At 35.5% G+C, this 10,591-nt stretch overlaps 1 pseudogene; it reads right to left on the minus strand.

The window, feature by feature from the left end:
* Positions 1-3,806: 3,806 nt before the first annotated feature.
* On the minus strand, positions 3,807-4,632 carry LOC132015759 (heterogeneous nuclear ribonucleoprotein A1-like; annotated as a pseudogene).
* Positions 4,633-10,591: the final 5,959 nt, after the last annotated feature.

A 10,591-nucleotide genomic window follows, 5' to 3' on the forward strand; every position in this document is an offset into this window, starting at 1 on the left:
TTGGAAAATATCAGGCAATGTATTTGTTTGTAAAAAAAAAATTAAAAAGCTTCATCATCCTAATTAGTGATTGGAATATACATTAAAATACCCAAAAGTATCACATGCCATATGAGTCTGTGTATTTATAAAAAAATTTCAAACTTTTTCAATTATGATATTAAAAGTTATATAAAAATCTTATGTTTTTCCTGTCAAATATATGAAATAATGTTTATAACAGAATGGAATATGCTTTTGATACAAAATATATCCAGGCCAGTTAGTAATGACTATTAATTTCCTAATAAGTAGAAATAAAATGAATTATTCAAGAATTTAATAACTACTTAAGGTATTCAACACTGAATTATATATGGAGTGGAATTCAGGAGTATACACAAAATATGATGCTCATCTTAAGTTTACAAACTAATTATCAATTTAGGACTGGAAATATGAAGAGTGAAATATATAAAACAACATCAAGTTGCATACTACTGGCTATCAGTGCACTAAGAGATTGGAGAAATAGAATAACAAGGAAAGAAATGGTCAATGGTTTATCTCCACAAAAGTGGAATAAGTCAGGAGTGCATTCTAAGTAAGCTGCATTTTATGTTACTTGTTCTACTGAAGTTTGGCTAGAAAAAGACCAATCAATAAAAGTTTGTAAATATCAATGGAACAAAATAGAGAACCCAGAAATAGACCCTCACCACTACTAATCATCAACAAAGCAAGAAAGAATACCCAATGAAAGAAAGATAGTCTCTTCAACAAATGGTGCAGAGAACATTAGACAATCATATGCAAAAGAATTAAACTGGACCTCTCTCTTACACCATACAGAAAAATAAACTCAAAATGGTTGAAAGACCTAAATGTGAGACAGGAATCCATCAAAATCCTAGAGGAGAACACAGGCAGCAACTTCTGTGACCTGGGTTGCAACAACTTTTTGCTAGGCACTTCTCCAGGGACAAGAGAAACAAAAACAAAATGAACTATTGGGACTTCATCAAGATAAAAAGCTTTTGAACAGCAAAGGAAACAGTCAACAAACTTAAAGTCAACCTATGGAATGGCAAAAGGTATTTACAAATGACTTATCAGATAAAGGGCTAGTACCCAAAGTCTATAAAAACTTTTCAAACTCAAATAACAAACAAACAAACAAAAAAACCCAGTCAAGAAATGGACAGGAGACATGAACAAACATTTCTCCAGAGAAGACATACAAATGGCCAACAGGCACATTAAAAAAAAAATGCTCATCACTTGACATTGGGGAAATACAAATCAAAACCACAATAATATATTACCTCACTCTAGTCAGAATGGCTAAAATCAACAACTCAGGAAACAATAGATGTTGGAAAGGTTGCAGAGTAAGGGGAACCTTTTTACACTGTTGGTGGAAATGCAAACTGGTACAGCCACTCTGGAAAAGAGGTTCCCCAAAAAGTTAAAAATAGTTTCCCATGACTCAGCAATTATACTACTAGGTATTTACCCAAAGGATACAAAAATACAGTTTTAAAGGGGTACATCCACCCCAGCGTTTATAGCAGTAATGTCCACAATAGCCAAAACTTGGAAACTACCCAGATGTCTATCCACAGATAGAGTAATCAGTAAAGGAGAGATCGTATATATATACAATGGTATATTACTTAACCATCAATAAGAATGAAATCTTGTCATCTGCAACGACATGGATGGAACTAGAGGGCATTATGCTGAGTGAAATAAGTCTGGCAGGGAGACAAATACCATATGATTTCACTCACGTGGAATTTAAGAAACTAAATTGATGAACATAGTGAAAAGGAAGGAAAAATAAAATAAGATGAAAATTGAAAGGGAGGCAAATCATAAGAGATGCTGGACTCTAGGAAACAAACTAAGGGTTGCTGGAGGGGAACTGGGTAGGAGAAGGGGATAATTGAGAGACAGGCATAATTGGGAGGAAGACTACTTGATATAATAAACAGTAAGCATTATATACAACTAATGAATCACTACATTCTACCTTTGAAACTAATAATAATAAGAAAAAATCTTACATATGGGAACAACCCAAAAGTCCAGCAACAAACAAATGAACAAAGAAAGATAATGTGTACATACATGGGATATTATTTAGCCTTGAAAAAGATGGATGTGTTATCATTTGTGTCAACATAAAAAAACATAGGGAATATTACACTAAGTGAAATAAGCCAGTCACAGAAGGACAAATACCACATGATTCCACTTACATGACATATCAAATACTAAAACTTATAGACAAAGACAATAAAATGGTCTCTGTTAGGAGTTGGAAGATTGGGAGAATGAGGGGAAAAGATGAATTATTGCTCAATGGATATAAAAGTCCAGTTATGCAAAACAAGTATGTTCTAGTTATCTGCTGTATATCATAGTACATATATTTAACAACATATTATGCACACTAAAATATGTTGAGGTCAGTTCTCATTTTAAGTGTTCTTACCACAAAAACAAGCAAACAAACAAAACAAAAAACAAACAAACAAAAAAACACAAAGAAATTTTGGAGGTGGTTGATATGTTTAGTACCTTGATTATGGAAATGTATGCATGTGTTGAAACTCACCAGTATGTATGCATTAAATACATGTATTTTGGTTGTTTTTTTTTTTAAACTAAAATGAATACAATAATTATTGAATGAGCCAAATAAAATTCAAGTCAGTTGAAAATAAGACTATGCTAGGAGCACCTGGGTGACTCAGTCAGTTAACATCTGCCTTTAGCTCTGATCATGATCCTGGTCCTGGGATCAAGCCCCACATCAAGCTTCCCACTCAGGGAGGAGCCTGATTCCCCCTCTCCTCATTGCTCATGCTCTCTCTTAAATAAGCAAATTAAAATCTTTAAGAAAAGAAAAAAAGACTATGCTATCACTTACCAGAGTTGATGAAAGTAAATCCAGTTCTGAAAAATCAAAACTACAGAGTAAAGAGGGCTACCATAAGTGGTTAGCAATTGAGTAGCATCTAGGTTCATATTTCCTGAGGATCTTAATCCTTCCTGGTAGCTACCTATTTCACACAACTGAATAGCCCAGGAAAGAAGAAAGGGAAACGGCCTTAATGCTTCTAATCAAACAAGGAAAGTCATGCCACAATAGAGGCATTCCAGAGCACTTACGTTAAGAAAGTGATAAACACTGGCCAGGATAAATAGGGAGTCAGAGAAGGCACTGCTCTTAACTACCACAAACAGTAGTTGCCCCCCACCCAAATGTTAACACTCACTGAAAACCAACTACTGTATATGCCATATCAAGTCCAATGGCTTTTTCTCAGAGAGAAAGATCCCTTTACCTCTTACTTAGTCATGGACCTTCCTATGGCTCCCAACTTTCTCACAAATCTGTCCACTGTTGTACTTTATAGGACTCCACTAGCATTTATTTTATTTATTTTACTTTTATTTATTTATTTATTTTTTAAAAAGACACATTTATTCAGCATCATGGTCAGACTATTACATTTAGCAATCAACAGCAGGGGTGCAAAAAAAAAAAAAATCTACATTAAAACCCTTTGTTGGAATGCTTTACACTTTCCACAGAACAGAAACTAAAATAACCTGTTATACAATTAGTCACAAATACAGTCCTGGAGTTTTTTTGCCCATACACATGAGCATTGTCTAAAACATGTCTTCTTCTTTGTAGCAGCGAGGCCCTGCCACCACTGTGCTTGGCTGAGTTCACAAATGGTTGTAACCTGTAGCTTCCCTGTCACGTCTCTGGCTCTCCTCTCCTGCTAAGCTTTGTTTCCTGGCAGGAATTAAAACCTTCTGCCACTGCCTTAGCTGCTGCTGCTGCTGGAACCACCATAGCCACCTTGGTTTTGTGGTTTGGCGAAGTATTGGCCTCCACCACCATAAGGGCCAGAGCTTCTGCCTCCAAAATTGCCTCCTTTCGTGGGTCCAAAATTTGAGGATTGATTGTTGTAATTGACAAAATCATTATAGCTTCCGCCACCTCCAAAGTTGCTTCCATCATTACCAAATCCATTATAGCCACTCCAACTGCCACCATATCCACCACCACCTCAACTGCCACCAAAGCCACCTCGACCACTGAAGTTTCCTCCATGACCAAAGTTGTCATTCCCACCAAAACCACCTCCATGACCACTACCAAAGTTTCCAGAACCACTTCGACCTCTTTGGCTGGATGAAGCACTAGCCATCTCTTGCTTAGAGAGAGCTTTCCTTACTTCACAGTTGTGGCCATTCACAGTATGGCATTTTTGAATGACAATCTTGTCTACAGAATCATGGTCATCAAATGTTACAAAAGCAAACCCCTCTTTTTGCCACTGCCTCGGTCAGTCATGATCTCAATCACTTCGATTTCTCATACTGTTCGAAATAATCTCTTAGATGATGTTCTTCAGTGTCTTCTTTAATGCCACCAACAAAAATCTTTTTCACAGTTAAGTGGGCACCAGGTCTTTGAGAATATTCTCTTGAGACAGCCCTCTTTGGTTCCACAACTCTTCCATCCACCTTGTGTGGCCTTGCATTCATGGCTGCACCCACCTCCTCCACAGTGGCATATGTGACAAACCCAAAGCCTCTGGAGTGCTTGGTGTTCGGATCTCTCATTATCACACAGTCCGTAAGTGTTCCCCATTGCTCAAAATGTCTCCTCAGACTGTCATCGGTTGTTTCAAAGCTCAGACTTCTGATGAAGAGCTTTCACAGCTGGTCAGGCTCTTTGGGAGACTCTGACTTAGACATGACGGCGGTGGGAGGGGAGACTTTAACAATGCTTACTCGGCGGCATCCACGGGCAGAAAGTACTTTTATTTTTAAGTAATCTCCATACCTAACATGTGGCTCAAACTCACAACCCCAAGATCAAGCATTTCATGCCCACTGACCAAGCCAGCCAGTTGCCCTGGAATTCACTAACATTTAATACAGTGTATGAGGATGTAGAACGAAGAAACCTTATTGTCACTATGACATCTATTCATGAAATTCTATGTATAAATCATTTCTCTTTGGTGTCATACTAGGGGGGAATATAACAATTGATTCCAATTAAATATTTGACTTAATGTTTGAAAATCTGAAACTTTTAAAATGTTTTTAATACTTCTGTCTCAATTTTTAATCCAAATTTTTATCTTAATGAAGGGGGAAATTGACATAGTGCAAGTGATGAGAAATTATGGAATCTGGCAGATTACATCAGCATTCTTTTTGCCAGAATAATCTTCTACTAGTATCATGGCTAATAGACAGTAGCAGGTCTTCAATAATTGAACTTCAAAAATACTTCCATTGAGAATAATCCCAGCAAGAAAAAGAGATCACCAGTGATTCATACAAAGATACTTTGGTAAAGGAACTACTCCCTAATGGATGTGACTTCCTAATGTAGGTTATAAACACCCTTTGCAAATAACTTGGATCTAGTAAAAATGATTTTTTTTTTTAAGTTTAGAGCCCAGAGCTTTGGTATCTATTATAACTAAGTCTAGAACAGGTATTTTAAGTCTCTTCACCAGAATAACCTATGAACCATTAAAATAATCTATACACACATGTGGCCAATCACAGAGTAGATTTGAATATCTGCTATGATCAGCCCTTATGCAAATCCAAGGTTGGAAATCCATGTTCTAGGAAATATTTATGCCAAAAGCAAAGAGAAACCAGGCCCTGAATTATTCTTTCCAGAAATAGAAAAAAAAAAAGAAGAAGAAGACAAAGCATCAAACCAGAAATATAATGTATTTCATTATTCTTTTAAAATATAAGCATCTCTTAGTATAATATTAATAATAATCCATATATTAAGTTATTCATTAACATTTGTAATTATCAAATGTATGCTGTTTGTTTTACAGTGGACATACAAAAGTTTAAGAAATTCTTCCTGTTTTTAAGAGAGTCACAGTTTAGCAGAAAGATTATTCAATGCTATCTATATAATTTAGTCTGTAGGGTAGCATGATAATACCTAGTAAGCTACACTAAAATATTCCAAATTATAATGGCATAGTATTTGGGTATGTATTCTACTTGTCCTTACAAATCAGAATAAGTCAGATACAGAAAATTTTAAAGTACCATTATCTTTTTTATAACTACCTAAATAATAGTTGAAAATGGAATCTATTATTTTACATTTCTGTAAAAACAAAAACATTGCATTCTAAAGCATTTTGACCCATTAAATGTCCTTTGTGATAAGAAGTCCTTCTGTCTCTGACATTTTATTCTTTCTCTTTTCAAAGATATTCAGTCCTTATCTTTAATGTGTTTTTGTCCATATTCCCACCTTTGAAATGGTTAACTGAGTTGACCAGAATTTGACCTCCAGTTTAATGGAAAATTATGTTCATATCTGAGACAGAGTCAGTCAAATTCAAATGCAGTGAAAAAGGTACTGTCAGTCTGAATATATGACATAGCACTAACGACCTAAAGTGTTGCTTACCCTCTGCACTATACAAAGGACAAAATCATAGAAACTATAAAACTCATTTCAGGAAAGAAGCAAGTTTCCAATAAAGCTCTGAAGACCAAACCACTTTGCTATATGGCATCATTAAACGTAATGTGCATGGATGCGGAATCACTTACTTCAAATTATTTTAGTAGCAGGTTGATGGCTATCCTCTTAACCTGTAGCTTCATAATGAGGATCTTCTCACCTTTAAAATAATCTTGAACCAATAAACACATCTACAGATAATAACATTTGAAAGGTAAGGTAAGACATTTCTGGGATCGTGAAGATTTAATTGGGGAGTTCTGCCATTAAATTCCTATTACTGTGCAATGGGGCTTTACAAACCACCTAGAAGAAAATGAGTCATTTCAGGGTAATGAAATAGTACATTCAATGGGTCTTATCAATATTAATATTACAAATTTTGAAAATAAACGTTTAATTATATAGACATCTAGAAGAAGAAAATAGATTTTATTTTTTTTAATTTTATTATGTTATATTAGTCACCATACAATAAATCATTAGTTTTTGATGTCGAGTTCCATGATTCATTGTTTGCATATAACACTCAGTGCTCCATGCAATACTTGCCCTCTTTAATACCCATCACTGGGCTAACACATTCCCCCACCGCCCTCCCCTTTGAAACCCTCAGTTTATTTCCTATAGTCCATTATCTGTAATGGTTAGTCTCCCCCCCTGATTTCCCTCCTTCATTTTCCCCTTCCTTCTCCTAATGTTCTCCACTCTGTTCCTTATGTTCCACATATAAGTGAAACCATATGATAATTATCTTTCTCTGCTTGACTTACTTCACTTAGCATAATCCCCTCCAGTTCCATCCATGTTGATGCAAATGGGTTTTCATCCTTTCTGATGGCTGAGTAATATTCCACTGTATATATGGACCACTCTTCTTTATCCATCCATCTGTTGAAGGACATCTTGGCTCCTTCCACAGATCCTAGAGGAGAATATAGGCAGTAACCCCTTCGACATCATCCACAGCAACTTCTTTTAAGACATATCTCCAAAGGCAAGGGAAACAAAAGCAAAAATGAACTTTTGGGACTTCATCAAGACAAAAACCTTCTGTACAGCAAAGGAAACAATCAACAAAACAAAGAGGCAATCCATGGAATGGGAGAAGATATTAGCAAATGACACCACAGATAAAGGGCTGGTATCTAAGATCTATAAAGAACTTTTCAAACTCAACAGCCCAAAAAACAAATAATCAAGTCATAAAATGGGCAGAAGACATGAACAGACAGTTCTCCTAAAAAGACATATGAATGGCTAACAGACACATGAAAAAATGTTCACATGATTAACCATCAGGGAAATTCAAATCCAAACCACAGTGAGATACCACCTTATGCCACTTAGAAGGCGAAATTTGATAAGGTAAGAAATAACAAATGCCAGAGAGGATGTGGAGAAAAGGGAACCCTCTTAAACTGTTGGTGGGAAGGCAAGTTGGTACAGTCACTTTGGAAAACAGTGTGGAAGTTCCTCAAAAATTGAAAAATTTAGTTTGAATACCCTATCAGCAATCGCACTATTGGGTATTTACCCCAAAGATACAGATGTAGTGAAAAGAAGGGCCACATGCATCCCAATGGTCATAGCAGCAATGTCCACAGTAGTCAAATATAGATTTTATTAACAGAGTCATATATACTATATATTCAAAGATTGCTTTTATATGGCAATTTTTAAAAACTTCATATCTGTATAATTTTCTGGCTTAATGACTTATAACTCCCAACTAATTAGAGAAAAACAACTGAAAGTGTTTCAAACATATCTCTAAGTACACAATTTTTGACATTATTTTTCTATCTTTTTTAATCTCCAGTGGGTAGAAAAATGCACTTCCAGAATCCTGAGGATAATTTATACAGCAAAAGTCACTTTGAAAATGTGATTAAGTTAAGGGACATCTGATGGGGAGATGATTCTGGATTATCTACCTGGGCCAAATGTGTCCTTATAAGAAGAAAGCAGAGGATTGGAGAAACAGATGTAACAAAGAAAGTAGAGGTCAAGGCAATGTGGAGCTACAAGCAAAGGAATGCAGGTAGCCTGGAAAACTAAAAAAAAATGTAAAGAAACAGATTCTCTCCAGAGGCTCTAGAAAGAATGATGACCTGATGACCCACTCAGACTACTAACCTCCACAACTGTAAGATAATAAGTTTGTGTTGTTTTGGAATACCAAGTTTGTGGTAATGGGTTATAAGAGCAATAGGAAACTAATAAAAGAATCAGAGAAGCAGAATATGTGGCTGTGTATACATTTATATATGTGTGTATACGTATATAAAATATTTTATACAGAGTATTATATTTGTAAATTACTATTTAGTATGTCTACAAAGTAATATATGTGTGTATGCCTATATGCATTATATGTGTGCATAATACATGAATTACTATGTACACATATAAATGTCTTAAATATTTAAGATATTACTATAATGAAAATATTTTATATTCTAAGTGTGTACAAATGATAGGCTCTACTTTATATGTATTGATTTCTTTTGCAAATTTAATGTGTATATTGATACCTTTTCTTATAAGCAACAGCAGTTTAGGAGTCTAATACTACTTCTACAATGATATACCTACAGAGTCCCACACTGAGATGTGAGAAACTCCTTTCCTTCTGTTGATGAGGAAAAAGGAATTTGTCCTCTTCTGGCCTTTCCTTCCTGATCCAGTAGGAGTGGACAATTCCTCAGGTTCAAATCTTGCCTGAGCAGTGTTTCAGGGAATAGAACTGGGAAAATGAGCTGAGTCACAGAGGCTGTTTTCAGATGGAAAACAACAAAAGGAGCCTAAACAATGAGTTAAAGGTTTAAAGTGTAGAGTTTGGAAGCTATGGGATTTGACTCTTTGTACTTCTCAGTCATTCCCTTTTGACCTACTTACCATTTGTATTTTCAGCCATGATTTTCTTGTAGACACCTCACTTTATTAATTATACTCCTTTTTCTCGATTTTTTTTTTCAATTTTACTATGTCAAGCAAGACACTGACTATATTAGTTATATTATTGCTTGAGTCCATTTGGGCTGCTATAACAGAATAACATTGACTAGGTGATTCATAAACAACAAATATTAATTTATTACATGGCTGGGAGGTTCAAGACCAAAGCAGTGGCTGATTCAGTAAGTACTGAGAACTCACTTCCTGCTTCATTTACAACTTTCTTCTCACTCTGCCCTCATGTGGCAGAAGGGGAGAGGGTGCTCTCTGAGGTCTCTTTAATAAGGCTCTAATCTATTCTTGAGGACTCCAACCTCATGACCTAATCACCTCCAAATGCGATCACATTAGATGTTTGTATTTAACATGTAAATATTTAGAAAACACATTCAGTCTATAGCCATTATTCAATGGTGAGTCTTTCCCTAAGAACATATGATCATTCTCCATTCTCCACTGCTAACTTTTTCTTTTCTTCCACTGCCAACTTTCTAGAAAGAATTGAATATACTCCATTTTCATTTTGATTTTTGTCTAGTACTTCCCACTATAATGAACAAATCTTTAAAAGAAAGCTAAAAACTTTCCAAGTGTCAAATTTAAGGGGGACTATTCTTTCCTTTCTGCTTCAAGCATTTCTCTGGATTTGATACAGATTATCATAGCTTTCTTTTAGAAAATCTTTTTACATCTGCCAAAGGCTTCTCTTACAGTTTTTCTCTATTATTCCTTATCATTTTCATTTCAAGTTATTTCCTGACTCTTATTGGTCCACTATCCAATTAAATAATTATATGATTCTCATGATTCAGTTTTTGGATCCTTTCTCTTCCTCATATATTCAACACTGAGAGATCTGTGTATCTACATGCTTATGCATTCCCTAAACTGTGTCTGTAGCTAAAATCCCACTTTATAGTCTAGACTAGGTTTTCCAAATGTCTACCTGACATTCCGCTCAAGACTTGAAAAACATGATGAAATTTAATCTTATTAAACTTCTAACAATGTGGGGCGCCTGGGTGGCTCAGTGGGTTAAGCCGCTGCCTTTGGCTCAGGTCATGATCTCAGAGTCCTGGGATCGAGTCCCGCATC

This window comes from Mustela nigripes, chromosome 1, assembly GCF_022355385.1.
Source record: "Mustela nigripes isolate SB6536 chromosome 1, MUSNIG.SB6536, whole genome shotgun sequence".
Classification (NCBI taxonomy): Eukaryota; Metazoa; Chordata; class Mammalia; order Carnivora; family Mustelidae; genus Mustela; species Mustela nigripes.